We start from the raw sequence: 17500 nt of genomic DNA, 5'->3' as shown, positions 1-17500 counted from the left end.
CTTCTGCAGCAGCAGGGTAGACAACATAGACCTACACACTACCTGTTCATGAACATTCAGTCTATACTACAGCAGTGTTCACAACATAGAACTACGCAGTTAAATTCTATCATTAAGTGATTTGTGTGTTATTCAGTTTGATACACCTTTGTAGAGAGTGATGAATCTGACCACAGAGAACTGAGCCTCAGCCCAGGGTTCCCTCAGTGTTTGGATTGCTCATGTTCCATTGTTGTGCTCCAATGTGTGCGTGTGTGTTTGTGGGTGTGTGTGTGTGTTCGTGTTCTGTGAGTACAGTGCACTGGTGTTCAGTGATGTGTTCTCAGACATGGACCAGCTCCAGCAGGTGGCAGTTGTGAGCAATGTTATCTTGCAGTTCCTATCCAGAAACAAAAAAGGTAACCAGCCCACATCAGCATCAAATAACTATAATACATTAACATGTCATTTCTCCAGTTTACATACATGGGGGAGGGGCTTCCTGAGGTGGGTTCAAACACTGGCTGAAGAGCAGGGGGATTGCCAGCAAACATCAGTACTGAAGTAAGGACGATAAGAAAAAGAAAGTGAGGAACTCCCTGTTTGGTGTCTGAGGGACTGGGACGGTCCCAGAGAGTCCCAGGTGCAGCCCACGAGGGTGGAGTCAGCCTCTGGATCAAGATGAACCATTAACCAATGTTACATGAGGCCAGAAGTTAGGGAAAGGGAGGAAGCGATACACTTGGGTTTTTATTCCATTTATACTTCAGTTTTTATCAAATCTATTCTTATAGATGTCTGTCAGCTTTGCTGTCCCTTTAAACAATACCAGACACAGGGCTTATTAAGGAGGAGCTCTGTGTCTCCCTCTGCTGGCCATGGTCAGCTTAGCAGTCAACCCAAGACCAAGACAGTTTAAACTTATCAACCCAATTATCCCAAGACTTTACCTACTGAAAGTTGACTTTATACAGTTACTCATTTGTAGCTCACTAGCTGGTTCATAATTACACTAAATACACATTATTAGACAATATACTAAAAACATATTATTACACTATACACATTATTAAACTAAATACAGATTATTACACTATACACAACATAAATACATATTATTACAATATACACATTGTTACACAATATACTAAATATATATTACAATATACACATTATTACACTAAATAAACATTACACTGTACACAATATTATACTAAATACACATTACTACACTATACACTATACTAAATACACATTATTGCACTATACACACCTTTCTGCTATACACAATATTATACTAAATTCACATTATTAAACTAAATTTACATTTATCTGATGCTTACAATTATGTCTGAGTACAACTTGAGGGTTAAGGGTCTTGCTCATGGGCCCAACAGTGGCATCTTGGTGGTGGTGGGGCCTGAACCCGCACCACCCAAGTTTATATCTATCACACAGCCTGTGTGATGAATGACAGTGTCCAGTGTCTGTTCACTAACTTTTATGTGATTTGTGTTTCCTAGTAACACACACAGCCTGTGTGATGAATGACAGTGTCCAGTGGCTACTCACTAACTTTGGCCAGTTCTCACACTTCGTATCTTTATCAACACTCATGAATCTAAATCCACTTTTCAATCCGGTATGTGTACACACACACACACACACACACACACACACACACACACACACACACACACACACACACACGCACACACACACACACCCCAAGCACCCCACACACAGTGTAGTGTAGGCTACTGCTAGGAGCTGGGATGCGTGGAATTTATACAGTGGCTTTATATAGTGTTCAAGCTGGTTGGCCAGAACACCACTTAAGTCCTCACTGAGCCATGATTAACCTCATTCAGACTGCTGATTTAACCTCATTCAGACTGCTGATTTAACCTCATTCAGACTGCTGATTAACCTCATTCAGACTGCTGATTTAACCTCATTCAGACTGCTGATTTAACCTCATTCAGACTTCTGATTTAACCTCATTCAGACTGCTGATTTAACCTCATTCAGACTGCTGATTTAACCTCATTCAGACTGCTGATTTAACATAATTGAGACTACAGATTTAACATCATCCAGGCTACTGGAATTCAGACTGATGTGTACTATGTAGAACTGATGTCAGACTGATTTAATGTGTAGATCTAGAAGTCAGACTGAAAAGTATATTTCAACATCTCTCTTCTCTGCAGCTGGCAGCTTTGCCATACCTGTCTTCATTGCAAATTGCTGATGTCGTTCTCATGGACTTTCCTGGTCTTCCACCAAAAGATGAGATCATCAACATGGTGTTGGATTTCCTTACAATGCCCATGTGGCAGGACCGACTCCCTGACACCCTGCAGTACCTGTCAGAGGCGGTAAAATCAGTTTTCTTAACTCAAGAACATATACAAGTCTTATGAGGAATGTAGTTGATCGTTTACTTTTTCGGCTTTTGTTTTAGTTATTATATTTTAAATTATCATTACAGACAAACATCTCATGCTCATCCTACAGAATCCTGTGAGTTTTCAACTAGGAATGTTACATATATAAAATTTGATGCTTGTGGTAATGTTTGTAAAGAATGTATAATCTCTGTTGCCATTTAGTTTGAACTGGTTGGACCATCTGTTCCCCAATGTGCCTGTGGATTTGGAGGTTGCGATTGTGCACAGTAAATCTTCTATGCTGAAGAACATACCACCTGGTGAGACACACACACACACACACACCACCACCTACACACACACACACACATATATATATATATGCACACTGTTCTGTGTAACCTTTATGTAATGCCTTTTATTCTTTTTTTTTTCTCCTCAGGTTGTGTTATTTACAGTGGGCAGGTGAGGCAGTGTGTGTGTGGTTGTTTTGATTTATTTGTGAATTTTCTTACCAAGAGCTCATGACTTCTGTGATGAATTACATTTCTCATCCTCACATGTTTTGTTTTGCTTCTCCCTCAGTGCAACACCACTTATGTCAATGGTTAGTTTCTAGTTTGTATGTTTATGCTTTTTACATTCACATTATTCATGTTTCCTGTACTTCCATTTTTAATTTGCTAGTAAGATCCAGTCTTGTTTGCCAGCGGTCTGTGTTTGAAGTTGTTTGTTTAATGTGTGTGTTTAGTTTGTTTAGTGTGTGGTGCTTTCAGTTCGTGAAATGACAGATTTTGTGGTCTTAACTTAATTCTCCATTTATAAATTCTACATTTCATAAGTCCTGTGGACTCTTCATTAAGTTTGGTTGGTGTTACCTTGGGTTGTTTTAACTGTAACAGCCTGCCAGGTTTACTGTCTTATCTGTTTCTCTGTCAGAGACGACATTGTGTATGCATTCTAACAGGTAAGCAGGTTAGGGTAATGCCATAAACTTTATATACTGTATATCCTGGTTGGTATAGTTAGGTGTGACTTTTTAAAAAAACAACCCATACCAGCAACCAGAGTGAGCTATGGCTGGCATTTTCAAATAACCATTTTTATAAACAGTAACACCTTGTAATACAACTCTTTAGTAAACCAGTAACATTTATGTAAACAATAACATACATTGACAACTATTGTAATCATGTCCTTCTGTGTGTTACAGCACTTTTAGCTTGTAAATTAATGTAATGATTTTCTGTTGTGTGTAACAGCAGTTACCATGTAAAATAATGTGATAATATCCTGCTATGTAATACTGTGAAAACAGATGTTCTGCTGTGGGTAACCATGTGAATTGATGTAATGATGGTCTGGGGGTGTAACAGCACTGTAACTGTTATCATGTAAAGGTTACCAGCACTGAAATTATTTGAACTTAATTCTGTGTTGAAGTACTGCTGTGATGATGTACCTGAGTGGACCACATTACAGCAACCAGCTCTGCAGCTTCAGTATCACACAATATGCCTGTGCAGAGGTATATACAAATACATGCACACACACACAGTGACAGACTGTAACACTTCCACTCAGAATTCCACTATGGGAGGTTTTGTTTTATTTTTAGATTCATATTTTTGTATTATAATCACAAATACAAATATTTTCATCAATTACTACAGTCTATGGGGAGGTTTGGTTAGTGTGTGGTGCATGTATAGTGTGTTGTGGTATATTTGTGTGGTGTGAAGGTGGCTAGGTGTTTGTTTAGTTTGTTTAGTGTGTTTCATGTGTTTTGTTTGGTGTGTTTAGTGCATGATGTGATGTGTTTGGTATGTTTGTAGTTTCTTTAGTGTGTTTTGTTTGATGTGTTTAATGTGTTAAATTAGTTTAAATTTGTGGTCTGTTTAGTGTTTTTAGTTTGGTGTGTTTAGTGTGTGGTGTGTTTGTTTAGAATGTTTAATGTGTGGTGTATTTAGTGTGTCATGTGTTTACTGTGTTCAATTTATTTAATGTGTAGCGTGTTTAGGTGTGTGTGTGTGTAGTTGGCAGGTATGTCTCCAGAAGACTTGGTGAAAGTGTTGTCATGTAATATCACTGGTAACAACACTGTGTCTGATGAGACCTGGAAACACTTCATCACAAATGTCAACCCTGTCCTTGGCCCCGCCCTTGACCTGTTTACTAACACGGTAACATAAACCCAATCTCAGACCATACAAACAAATAATGTGGATACATATTTATGCTTTTATTGTATTTATATTGCTTTATTGTAATAGTGGGGAATCACATTTATAAAGGTTATGGATGTTAAGAATTTTGGGGGAAAATGTATATTAAATAAATAAATGTCTAAATAAATAAATAAACAAACAAATAATACAATCATGATTCTGGCCTTCCCTCTTCTCTGTAGACATTACCTTGGTCCCAGCCCCTGGTGGCAATGCTGGATATGATTGGAGAGGTGACTTTGAGTATGTTCAGCTCATCCAATTACAGAAACTCTTCATTCATCCAGCAATGGTTCAAGATAAGACTCCACCCCTTCCTGCCATATGCTTCTCATCAATTCCTGTCCTGCCTTGCCAGCAAGAACTTTAGCTGTGACACTTACCAGATCATGTGAGTCACACACGCTTACACACAAGCATGAACACATACTTGCACACACAAATATGCAGAAACACATTTTAGTTTTAACACATGCCTTTATTTCAGTCAAAATTGAACTCTTGAAGCTTTTAGACCCAAATCATAGCAAATGAGATAGCAAGTATGAATTTACTTCATGTACACATGTCCAACCCCAAACCCCTCCTGCCACACACACACAAAAACATGTTTATAGAGTGTGGGGATAAATGTAAGTATATAGAAATATATGTATATATTTCCTCACACATATGAAATACACTGCAGATCAAAAATAGAGAACAATTTATGAACACTTGATTTTTTTCAGAAATAATTTTATGTTCATTGGTCAACATTTGACGGATTTTTTGTTAGGGGTATACCATGCCACTAGTACAGTGTTTTACAAAATAACCAAAGTATTTCAAAATAAAACCTTTATTCTGCAGAAAACACAATGATCAAAATTAGAGAACAGCAATGACTGTAGCACAGAGAAAAGATTCCAACTAAATTTCACCAATCAGTCACCAATCAGGAGCAAGCCGTTGCTTTGAATGACTTCAGCACATCTGCGGCCACAGGACATCACTAGTCTCTCACACTGCTCTAGTGTGATTTTGGTCCACTCTTCTTGCAGTCTTTTCCACAGTTCAGTGACTGTTGTGGGTTTCTTGGCCATAACTTTGTCACCAAGGATTTTCCAGAGGTTTTCTATTGGGTCAGGCCAGATGCCACCAGCAAGGGAGACCTCGCGGCGAGAGGGAGAAAGGCAGCTCACCTGCCTCTCTCAGGGTGGTCCGGTACGCTCCACAAGACGTTGCGCCTGTAAACACAAAAGGTGCAAACACAAACACCCAATAGCGCCCACACAAAAACACAAGGCGCTGTTACGTGGCGCCCGCCGTCCCCGCATGCGCCTTGACGTGTCCTTGGCCTCGACGGACACACGGGAGTGCACGTCCGCCCCAGTTCCAGACATGCGACCTCCCTAAACGCCTCCTTCCTCCCGCCACTCTAGGAGCATCCCAGAGGCGGTTTGCCTCCGAGGGTTTGGGCAGACCCTCCCAGTCTCGCTGACAAGTCTGCTGAGGGGAGGGGACTCAGGAGATCCCGCAGGCTCCACCCGACCACCCTCTTTCTGGTCGTCGAGGTGGCCCTCGGTCCTCCTTGGCCCAGGCTCAGCAGCCTCAGGCGCCCCCCCCCCCCCCAAGAAATTCCTGGGGGTGTTCCCCTCCATCTCCGGAGAAGACATGGACAGCTCTCACGGTCATCTCCCCAATATCCTGGGATCCAGGCGGCAGTGCAGGGGTTGTCCACGCACCTCCTGCTAGGAAGTCCGTTCTTCGCCGAGGGAGTAGGCGTCCTGTGGTGGTTGGTCATTCTGTAATGCGTGTCGTGGCCTGAGTGCCCAAGGGCGTGGAGAAGGACGCACAGACTTCCTCGACAGGGACAAACGTTTAATGGAAACATATAAACACAACAACACTCGCGTATTACAGAATCGGAACATGAAACAGTTAACAATAAACAGACACGATAACCGGGAATACATGTAATGATGCTACCATTTAACATTAATACGCTACATTAACACGTCGACGATGACCAACAACGCTGCACACCCTGACGTAAGTTTATATACACACAGACAAAACGAAGTACAGGTGTTTGCAGACGTGGCCACAAATGAAAGTCCTCCCACTGCACATGGCTGGCCAAACCACGTGCCTCATGAGAGGCGAGTGTTCCGTGACACTCCTCAGCAAAGGTTAGTCTAGCCTTTTGATTCTTTCTTCTAATGAGGTTTGGTCACTGCAGAGTGGGCTTTCAGGCCAAATGCTCTTAAACATCACAACACTGTATGAGGAGACAGATCCTTACCCTGTTCAGTGCTGAATCGGTGAGCAATTCCAGCTGCAGTGTTGATCCGATTATCCTTGGAGATTCTCCGCATTATCCTGTGCTCTCTTGCATTTGTCTTTCATGGGCGACCAGCCTTCTTGAAATGAGTTTGTGGTGATGTAAAGATGCAATATTCTAGAAATCACAGACTTGGAACAACCAACTTCTCATGCTATGGCTGATAGGGTCACCCCTTTGGCCTTCATCTGGACAACCTGCTGCTGGAGGGTTTCAGTTACTTTGGAACGGATCACCATCTCGCAGTGTCAGTGAAAAATGGAAAGTTAGGCTGCCAGTTAAATAGGGTTTGTCGGATAATTAAGGAAATTAGCACCAGGTGCCAGATTAACAACAATAACTTGCAGGTATGTGAAATTTGATCAGTGTTCTTTTTTTATTTATGTCATTTTAGTTTTTTATACTATTCTTTAGAATATATATACAACTCATGAAATAAGCTTAAAATACTGCTCTTTTACTCCTGTTAGGATAAATTCACATATGACTACACAGTGACCTTGACATTTAGGAAATTGTGTGTTGTACTCTAATTTTGATCTGCAGTGTAGATAGAGTATGTGTTACATATAATGTTAGTATGTGTCGTTTGGTGATTATAAAATGTCCTTGTGTGCAGGGTTAATATTTTCAGTCAGTTATACAGTGGCATGTCTAGGGACACACAAATATCCGTCTACGCCAACTTCATCCAGGGCTTCCTCAGTCTTGGGCAGAATGCAGGTTAACATGCGCATGTGCACAGACACACACACACACACACACACACACACACACGTACTCACAAACACAAGTGTATGTGTGTTTGTTATGCATTGCTTTTAAATATAAAAGCTGTATTTGTTTATTTCTATATATTTGCCAGCATGTTTGTTTGGGATTTTGTTTGTTAATTATGTTTGTTGCGGCGATATTGTTCTGATGTTCATTTGTCTGTTTTACTGTTGGTGCATCCAGCATGTGCCTCTGGAGTGAGGAGCTATGATTGGCTGAAAGCTAATGTGGGGCCTTTCTCTATATTTGCATCTATTACTGACCTACAGAGACTCAACCCCAGTTTTTCACCGGTATGACACATGAACACACACACACAGCACAAACACATACTGACTTAAAGAGATTCAACCCCAGTTTTTAACCGGTGCAACATATGAACGTGTGTGTGTGTGTGTGTGTGTGTGTGTGTGTGTGTGTGTGTGTGTGTGTGTGTGTTCCATTCAGCTGGATGCTGTAGGTAGTCTGACTCTAGACCAGATGGTGGAGGTGGCCAGTTCTCCTGGTCTCCTGTCCACCATCTCTCAGGTGAACCTGCTCCTGCAGAATATTCCAGACTCTCAGCTCACTCAGTTCTTTTCCACACTGTCAGTGGCCCTCACCGTGAGTCTCAGCTCCTGCTCACTCTGTCTGTCCAGTAGAGCAATTAATACATACACCAAGAAATTAACTTCTGCAGTAATTAGTACATATGGTGAAAAATTAACTTCTCCATAATTTAAGTAATTAAAATGAACAAATAACTAAAAAACTGATACTGTGTATATTAATTAGACTTTATTAACATACCCTATAAAAATTCCTAAATTAAGCAAAGCTATCTAGCCTATATCGCTGATTTCATTTGAAAAGATTACATAAAATACATGTAAATGTTTAGAAATAGGCAATAATTTTAAATGAAGAACTTTACATCTCAAAAATATAAATATTAATTGTAATGCCTACTATAAAAAATATTTGCTATGGTTATATGCCATTTGCTGAAACGCTGTATTTGGTGAAAGTTTGTTGGTGCATAAGTGTGGGTTCTGATTGGATGTGTGTCATATCCGTCAGTCCCAGGGTGTGCTGCTCCCTCCCCCGGTGCGTGCAGCTCTCCTTCAGCAGGTGTTTGACAGGGCAGGTCTGTCGTCCCCGTCTGTGCCGGACACTCAGGTGCAGCAGTGGCTGAACACCAGCCTGGTCCCACTCATACCAGACCTGCCTGCCACACTGGTTCCACAGTACTTCAGCATTGTGTTGAACAGATCCTGTTCAGTACTACAGCAAGCGTAAGACACACAGAAAAAACCACACACAGACGAAAACACACAAAAACACACAAATACACACAGAAACACACACACACACAAAATACACACACAGAAACATATACAAACAAACAAAGAAGTGGGTAAATACACTCTCCCACATACACACACAAACACTGTATCTGTAAAATTGTGTTTTATATATTGTGCTTTAATTTGTGTTTTTGTGAACAATAGTGTTGCAGTACTCAACTCCAACAACTCCAGTTTCAGTGTTGACACACAGCAGGCAATCTACACCCAAATCGTCAAGTCTCTCATAGGTAGTCATTTACACACACCAGCGAGTCAAACATGCGCAATACCGAGTCATTCATACACACCAGCAAGTCATTCATACACACAATAGTCATTCTTACACACCAGTAAGTCATTCATACACACAACCATGCACGCCAGCGAGTCATTCATGCACATTAGAGTCATTTATTGGTCATTCATACACACCACCAAGTCATTCAGGGATCATTCTTTCACACCACCAGGTCATTCGTATACACCAGCGAGCCATCCACTCTTTTATAGGTAGTCATACCACATACATACCATAGTAGCCTCAACCACATACATATCCATCTGTCCAGTTACCCAGCCATCTGTTCATGCATCCATCAGTACATACATTTTATATAATCAGTCATCTATATATGTGTATAGATTGATGGATAGATAGTTATAAACAAATACACATTTTTCCAGTGCTATACTAAACCATATTTCCTGGGTTGTGAGGCAGTAATGCCACATGACACTCCTGTATATTAAATCCTCTTCCTCTCTGTACCGGCAGAACCCCAGCCCCTGCGTTGCTATGGCAACCAGAGCTACTACTCCTTCCTGAAGTCATCCTTCATGAGTTTTCAGTTGCCCACCCTCTCCACCTTCCTGACTCTCATGCCCCCAAACCGCAAGTCACAGGTCAGAGCAGCTGCCAATTAAACCACTCAACTAATCCCATGGTCACAGGTCAGAGCAGCTGCCAATCAAACCACTCGACTAATCCAATGGTCACAGGTCAGAGCATCTGCAATTTAAACAACTTGAGCAATCCCATGGTCACAGTTTGGAGCAGCTGCCATTTAAACCACTTGGCCAATCCCATGCATCAGGCTCTAAAACACATGAGCATATAATACCCCCAAGCCATTTAAAACCTTTGTAGTTCATTCTCGATAACAGTGTTTCCTTAATGCCATAAATATAATGTATATGTAAAACCTTAGTTCAGCAACATTTTTTATGTTCACCAAAGCCATGAAATGAAATGCTGTGGTGAAATTGGATCATTAGTGTGTAACTGTTGTGTGATTGGGATTACTAGTGTGTAATTGGTGTGACTGAGTCATTAGTGTGTAACTGTTGTGCAATTGGGTCATTTCTGTGTAATTGTTGTGTGATTGGGTCATTTCTGTATAATTGTTGTGTGATTGGGTCATTACTGTGTAACTGATTAACAGTTCTCTCTGTTCTGTAGCTGCTGAGCTCCGTGTCCCCTGCAGAGCTTTCTGCTTACTTGAACAGTCCTGCCACTGTAGATGACCCACAGCAACTCTGCCAGCTCTTCTACAGTTATCCAAGAACCACAGTGTACCTGCAGAATGTACACTCTTGCACACATACGTGTGCACACACATTCATCCATATAACCATCAAGAAAGCAACCAATTTTTACTGATGATTTTACATTGATTTTACAATTTTTACTTGATTTTAATTTTTTGCTGATCATAACAATGTTCAGTGTGTGGTGATTGTGTATTGAATGTATGGTGAATGATTGTGAATGTAGGTTGTGTGTGTAGTGAATGTGTGTTGAATGTGGTAATGTGTGTTTAATGTCTATTGAATGTTGACTGTGTTGAATGATTGGTACTGTGTGCTGAATGTGGTATAATGTGTGGAGAATGTAATGAAAATGTGATTGTGTGTTGAATGTGTGGTAATGTGTGTTGAATTCCCTTCAATATTCTGACTAACTCTACTGCTATTTTACAGTTAAGTGAGGGTTAGGTAATGTTAAGTAGGGGTACATTTTGGAACATGGACATAAGCAAAAATGAATCCTATAATTATACAAGCAATTTCCCAAATTTCCAGAGAGCCTGACACACAAACACAAATTTGGACACATACACAGCTGTGTGCACACAATTAAATACTTAATTTGGATTAATATATCAGATAAAATGTGTATAACAAAATACAAATTATTGCTTATTGCTCGCTCTGTCTCTCTGCCTTTCTCTCTCTCTCTCACGCTCCCTCTCTCTCCAGCAACCAGTACAATCTCCAGTTCTGGCCAGGCAGACGTTAGCATGTGTGTGGCCTCTTGCTCTCAATGCATCATCTCAGGCTGATGCTATTCAGTGGTTTAATGTCATTTTGGCTCGCTACCTGCCCTACCTCAGCTCTCCTCTGATCAGCCCCACGCTGCTAAATGTCTCCTACTGTCTAGCTTTCCGCACGTTGTAAGTAAACACAGGATTTCAGTTTCACTCTTTTGGTTTATTATGCACATTTGCCATCAGTGTGTGGAAATAATTGTCATAAGATGCAGGTTCTGTTTAACTTGGAGTCATCAAATGCAGCATGATGCCCAGGGTTCCTGTAACTTGTTTCTGAAAATGAATTTCAAGGAAATACATTAATCAGCTGAATGAATGTTCTCTGGAAGCCAGTGATGTTAAGCAGTTGTGTTTTAATCAGCTGATTGACTGCTCCAAAAGCATTATCTAAACAGAGGAAAACAATGTTTTAAACAGTTTAAACAACATTTTAAACAGAGGTGTATGGCTGCCATGTCAGAATCATTTCACTGTTCAGTTTCAAGCAGAATCAAGTAAGAATTATTTCGCTTAAAACCTGCAAACCTGGAGGAATCTTTCTTTACTTCCTCAGTGTATCTCTGATGGGAACTTACAATTTCACTAATGTAAACTTCAGTGCACAAGAAATCTACCACACCATCCAAGTCTATCTCACGACAGGTAAGTCACTGGTATTTTTAAAGCTGCCGTCAAAACAAGATGGAAGGAAACAGATTATTTTAGAAGAGAAACAGTTCAGTGTCAGTCTCAAACTAGTATAGAAAACACCCTTCTTTCTCTAGATTCCTCACCCAGGTGTTATAAACCCTCTGATCCTGTGCTGAACTCCACTGCTTGGTTCATTAACTACATTGGAGACTTCATCAGCTTTGTCACTCTAAATGACCTGATCATGTTTGGAGACACCCAGGTGAGTAGAATGGAAAATAATTTCTTGATAATGCTTATAATTTTTCAGAGATTCTTTTCTGAACCCGTGTGTCTGTCTCCCAGTGAATGCCTCCCAAATGTATTAATCTATCTGTAATGTTGAGCGGTAAAGAGGCGGACGCATGTGCGAAGAGGAGTGAGATTTATTATGCGCAAATCCAAAATCAGAGTCGTTTAGGCAGTCCAGGGTCATAGAGCCGACACAAAGAGCACGGAGATAAATGAGTAAACAAAATAAAAACACACAAAAGCAGACGGGGACGCAGGCTATAACTAAGGCTAGGAAACAAGAAGGCTAAGAAACACAAAGGCACGGAGTACAAAGAAACATCCATAACATTCAAGCAATAATTCAAACAGTCAAACACATTCAAACAATGAATAGCCACGACCAAGGCACACAACAGGGTTTAAATACATGAACTAGAAATGAGGGGCAGGTGTACACAATCAATGTGAGGACAAAATGAAACTATGCAACAGAATTAAACTGAAGACAGGGAAAACACAGAAGATAGAAGGGACTGATCATGACAGTAGCCCCTGCCCCAAGCGCACAACACCGGGGCGTGCAAAAACAAGAAACACCAAAACAAGACTAGGACGAGACACCAACAGGAACAGAACAGGCAAGACGGGACAGGCCAGAAACAGGAACTGAACACAGGACACGACGAGGATCAGGCACCGGAACATCAGTAGACACAGAAACTGGGGCAACAGGAGAAGACTGAACAGGACAAGAACCAGGAGCAGACACAGAAACTAAAGGAGCAGAAGTGACAGGCAGAGAAGCAGGAACAGACCTGGGCTCAGAAGCAGAACCAACAGAACCAGACTGAGGACAAAAAAGTGCCGGGAGGGAGGACAAGGATTACAAGCACGCAAAACAGACCAGGCCAGGGACAAAGGGACAGGAACAAAAATGGACACAGGCACTGGAACGGACACAGGGACAGAAACTAAGGGAGACACAGGAATCGGAATGGGCACAGAAACAGGCACAGGGACAGACAGCACAACAGAGAAGGCAAAAACAATGAGGCAGTAGGAGCCACAGGAGAGCTTCGAGGAGCGACCAGGGGGACAGGCCTGGCATGAGGCATGGGGACTCCTGCAGTGGTTTCTCCCACTACAGGAACAGGAACTGTTGGGTCCAGGGGCACGGCTGCGATGATCAGCGGCCACAGGTCCAGGGTCTGGGCAGCAGCCATCAGTGGCGGCGACAGGTCCGGAGGTGCAGCTACAGGAACAGACCTGGTAACAGGATGGGCGGTATCCTCTATGCTGGGTACAGGAATGGAACTAGCGGCATCCGCTAAGCCAGAAACAGGAACGGAACTGGTGGCATCTGCTATGCCGGGAACAAGACCAGGATCAGGATGGGCGGCGTCTCTCACGCCGGGTACAGGACCAGGATGAGGACGGGTGGCATCTCCCATGCTGGGAACAGGATCATACTGGGTGGCTTGCAAGATAGCCACAGACACCGGTGGGGTGACCCTGGAGGAACACACAGACACAGAACCCTCTCGGTGGCTCCAAAGGCTCTCAGGAGAGATAGGGAGCTCACAGATGCGCTTTCGTGCACAGGGAATACCTAGCCATGGATGGTCTGTGCATTCACTCTGCCTACTAATATCCTGCGCTGCAGGCCGCTCCCCCCCTGCAGCATTGGTCAAGATGGGTAGACTCTTGGCACTTACCTGGGATCTCGTCGTTGGACTGTGTAGAAACAGCTGGAGTTTCGTCCCAGCGAGACCACCTCCCAGAGTCTCGCTCTCACTGCGTCCTTGTTGGGCTGTTCATTCTGTAACATTGAGCGGTTACGTAGAGCCGACACGGAGAGTACGAGGATACATGACTTAACAAAACAAACACACACAAAGGCAAATGGGGAAGCAGGCTATAAATAAGGCTAGGAAACACCAAGGCTAAGAAACACAAAGGCAGGGAGTACAAAGAAACAACCATAATGAAATACATTCAAACAATAATTCAAACAATGAACAGCCATGACCAAGGCACACAAGGGACAGGTGTAAGCAATCAAACAATGAGGACAAAACGAAACTATGGAACAGAACTAACCTGAAGACAGGAAAAACATGGAACACGGAAGAAGAAAGGGACTGATCGTGACACTATGTAGTTCCACATTGTTCCCCTGTGTATTACACAATAATACATAGCTTCTCCAGTGAGCCTCTCCCAGCAGAACGTCACTGGGGTAGCACCCGATGGTCCAGTGATGGAACCCAGCCCTGAGATTTCCAGGGAGATGGAATCCAGCCCTGAGTGTTTTTTAGGGAGATTCTCTGCAAGTTCAGTTTTGTTCAGTTCTGTTCAGGGTTGTCAGTATGCAGTGACCTTAGGTCCACCGGACCTGGTGGATCAGGTGTCCTCGCTTTGGTTCTGGAGGACCACAGTCCAGAACAGTTGGGTGTTTGTATTTTGTTTAAAGTTTATTTAACTAACACAACAAGATTACAGATTGTTTGTCAAGGGCAATGCACAGTTTCCGTTTTGAACCTTGATATACAAAAGCTAAGCTTTGACCTTTAGACTAGGGTGTACATAGAGATATCTTGGTCTTTGATCTCATGTGAATGGTATTTTATATTTTAAAAAATGTAAAAATAATAATAATAATTACCTTCATAAATGTGTTTTACTTGTTGGTGGTAAAATCCCTCCTTAGGTACCACTGAACTAGGGTGTTGTTAGTGGTTTCAGTTTCTTCAATTTGTCCCCTGTGCCGCAGCAGCTGCCTCTGTTCTTGTGGGAAGATTTTACTTTCATTATTGAAACATTGCTGTCAAGATTGATGCATTCAGCTACGAGAGCTTTAGTGAGGTCAAGTCAGTAGTGAACTGTGACATCTTAGCCTTCTCACCCCCCTTTCGTTGTCTGAAAAAAATACATAGCTCACTGTGTCCTCCTATAACCAGAGTGTTCTTGTCCTGCTGTAGCTTCTTCCCTTCATACTGGACCCAGTAAACCTGCAGCTGTTTAATTCGACCACCATCTCCACAAGCGTCATCATCTTTTATACAGAACTGTTGTACCAAGCCAACCCTTCTTTCAGTGCTACACTGTGAGTTATAACACCTCATTATGGAACTGATGTGTTATAATGTGTCATAACATCTTTATTAGACTGCTTAATGCGTTTTTGCCATATTCAGTGCCATTTTGCACATTATAGTTATTATAGATTATAATCACATTATATTTACAGTGTTGTAGATTATAAGGGCGTTAATACTGTTCCAGAGTATAACTACATTATACTTACACTATTATAGATTATATAACCAGATTATATAACCAGATTATACATAGATTATATAACCACATTATACTTGCACTATTATAGATTATAACCACATTATTCATAGACTCTTACAGATTATAAAACCACATTATACTTACTCTATTATAGATTATATAACCATATTGTACATAGATTATTATAAATTAAATAACCACATTATACTTATACTATTATAGATTATATAACCAAATTATACTTACTATATTATACTACATGTGTTAGAGAAAAATCCCCATATCCATATTAAGGTTATAATTATTTTTCAAATATTCTTCTTCTTCATAACAAATATAATAATTTTTCAGTTATTATTTTTATTTATTTTTGTATTGTTATATCATAGTTGTTGTTCTCATTCCAGTGAAATGTTTCGATGTTGAAACTTTTGCTTTATCTTTCTCCCCCAGCAGCCAATCAGAGTCTGTGTGTCTGTGTCTGTGTCTGTGTGTGTGTGTGTGTGTGTGTGTGTGTGTGTGTGTGTGTGTGTGTGTGTGTGTGTGTAGTCTGCCCCCAGCATTCCTTTGTTTTGCTCCTGCGAGCGCATTTACTGCTCTGTCCAGCCAATATGCCACAACTATCATGCAGTCCTTACATCAGTTCTGCACTGACGTAGGCTCTGACGTAAGTACACACGCGTGCACACACACAGTGTGTGTGTGTGTGTGTGTGTGTGTGTTCACGCATGTGTGTTTGTGAGTGTGACCTACTGACTCTATTCTCTGATTTTGGGTTTTGTCTGATTTGGAAATTACACTGGTTCCACTGGTTCAGGTGTGTGTGTGTGTGGTTTGCACTGTGTTTGTGTTTTGTGTACCAGAATAACACTAACTCCATACCTATGGGTGTGTTGTGCCCAGGACGGGATTAGGGTTAGAATTACAGTTAGGGCTAGGTTTAGGGATAAATTTAGGGTTAGGGTGAGAGTTAGGACCAGGATCACTGTTCTCAATACTCCAACACCAGCACGTGACATAGGGGAAATTAATGCAGACAGAAGAACTGAAGGTCTCAGTGTAACTACACTGATCTGCTGATTAATATTGAGGAGAGTGTGCCCTCCTCAGGAGAGGAAGAGGATCGCCAGGGCCAATTGTGACAGTCATTTTAAAGCTAAAGAGTTACTCTCTTCTATCTTGACATGATCTTTTTGTGTTTCATCTACTCTAATATTAATTTGATTTGTTTGCCAGAATCTCATTAATCTGAGTTTTTTTTTCTTCTTGTTAATCTTGTTTGTTCATCTGCTTAATACGATTTATTTAATCTGTTCATTAATCATATTTTTTTGTATGCTCATTTAGCTTGTCTGTTTTGTCTGCTTGTTAATCTCCTTTGCGATCAGGTGACAGCTGCATTGGCGGAGAGCCTTGGTTCGGTGACGTCTGCGTCCATCTCAGCCCTGGGGAATTACAGCACTGGTCTGAGCACAGGCCAGCTCAGCAGCACGCCCCCTGCTGTCCTCTTTTCCTCCCTCAGTGTTCTCAGCACTGTGGTTAGCTGGAGCCAAGGTCAGGCCCTTGCTATCGTCCAGTCAATGCTCTCTGCGGGAGTGCTCACGGTATGCTTATTCACCCTTATGTAAAAGACTTCATGTGGTTGTAGTTCATGGTAGTAAATGTTTTTGTTTGTCATTTTATTGTAGTGTGTGTGTGTGTGTGTGTGTGTGTGTGTGTGTGAGTGTGTGTGTGTGTGTGTGTGTGTGTGTGTGTGTGTGTGTGTGTGTGTGTGTGTGTGTGTGTGTGTGTGTGTGAGTGTGTGTGTGTGTGTGTGTGTGTGTGTGTGTGAGTGTGTGTGTGTGTGTGTGTGTGTGTGTGTGTGTGTGTGTGTGTGTGTGTGTGTTGTAGGGTCATAAAAAAATTTGGTCATCATAGTTGATCATTTTCTCTACCACTT

This window comes from Electrophorus electricus, chromosome 16 (genome assembly GCF_013358815.1).
Source record: "Electrophorus electricus isolate fEleEle1 chromosome 16, fEleEle1.pri, whole genome shotgun sequence".
Classification (NCBI taxonomy): domain Eukaryota; kingdom Metazoa; phylum Chordata; class Actinopteri; order Gymnotiformes; family Gymnotidae; genus Electrophorus; species Electrophorus electricus.
This window is presented reverse-complemented; position numbering follows the sequence as displayed.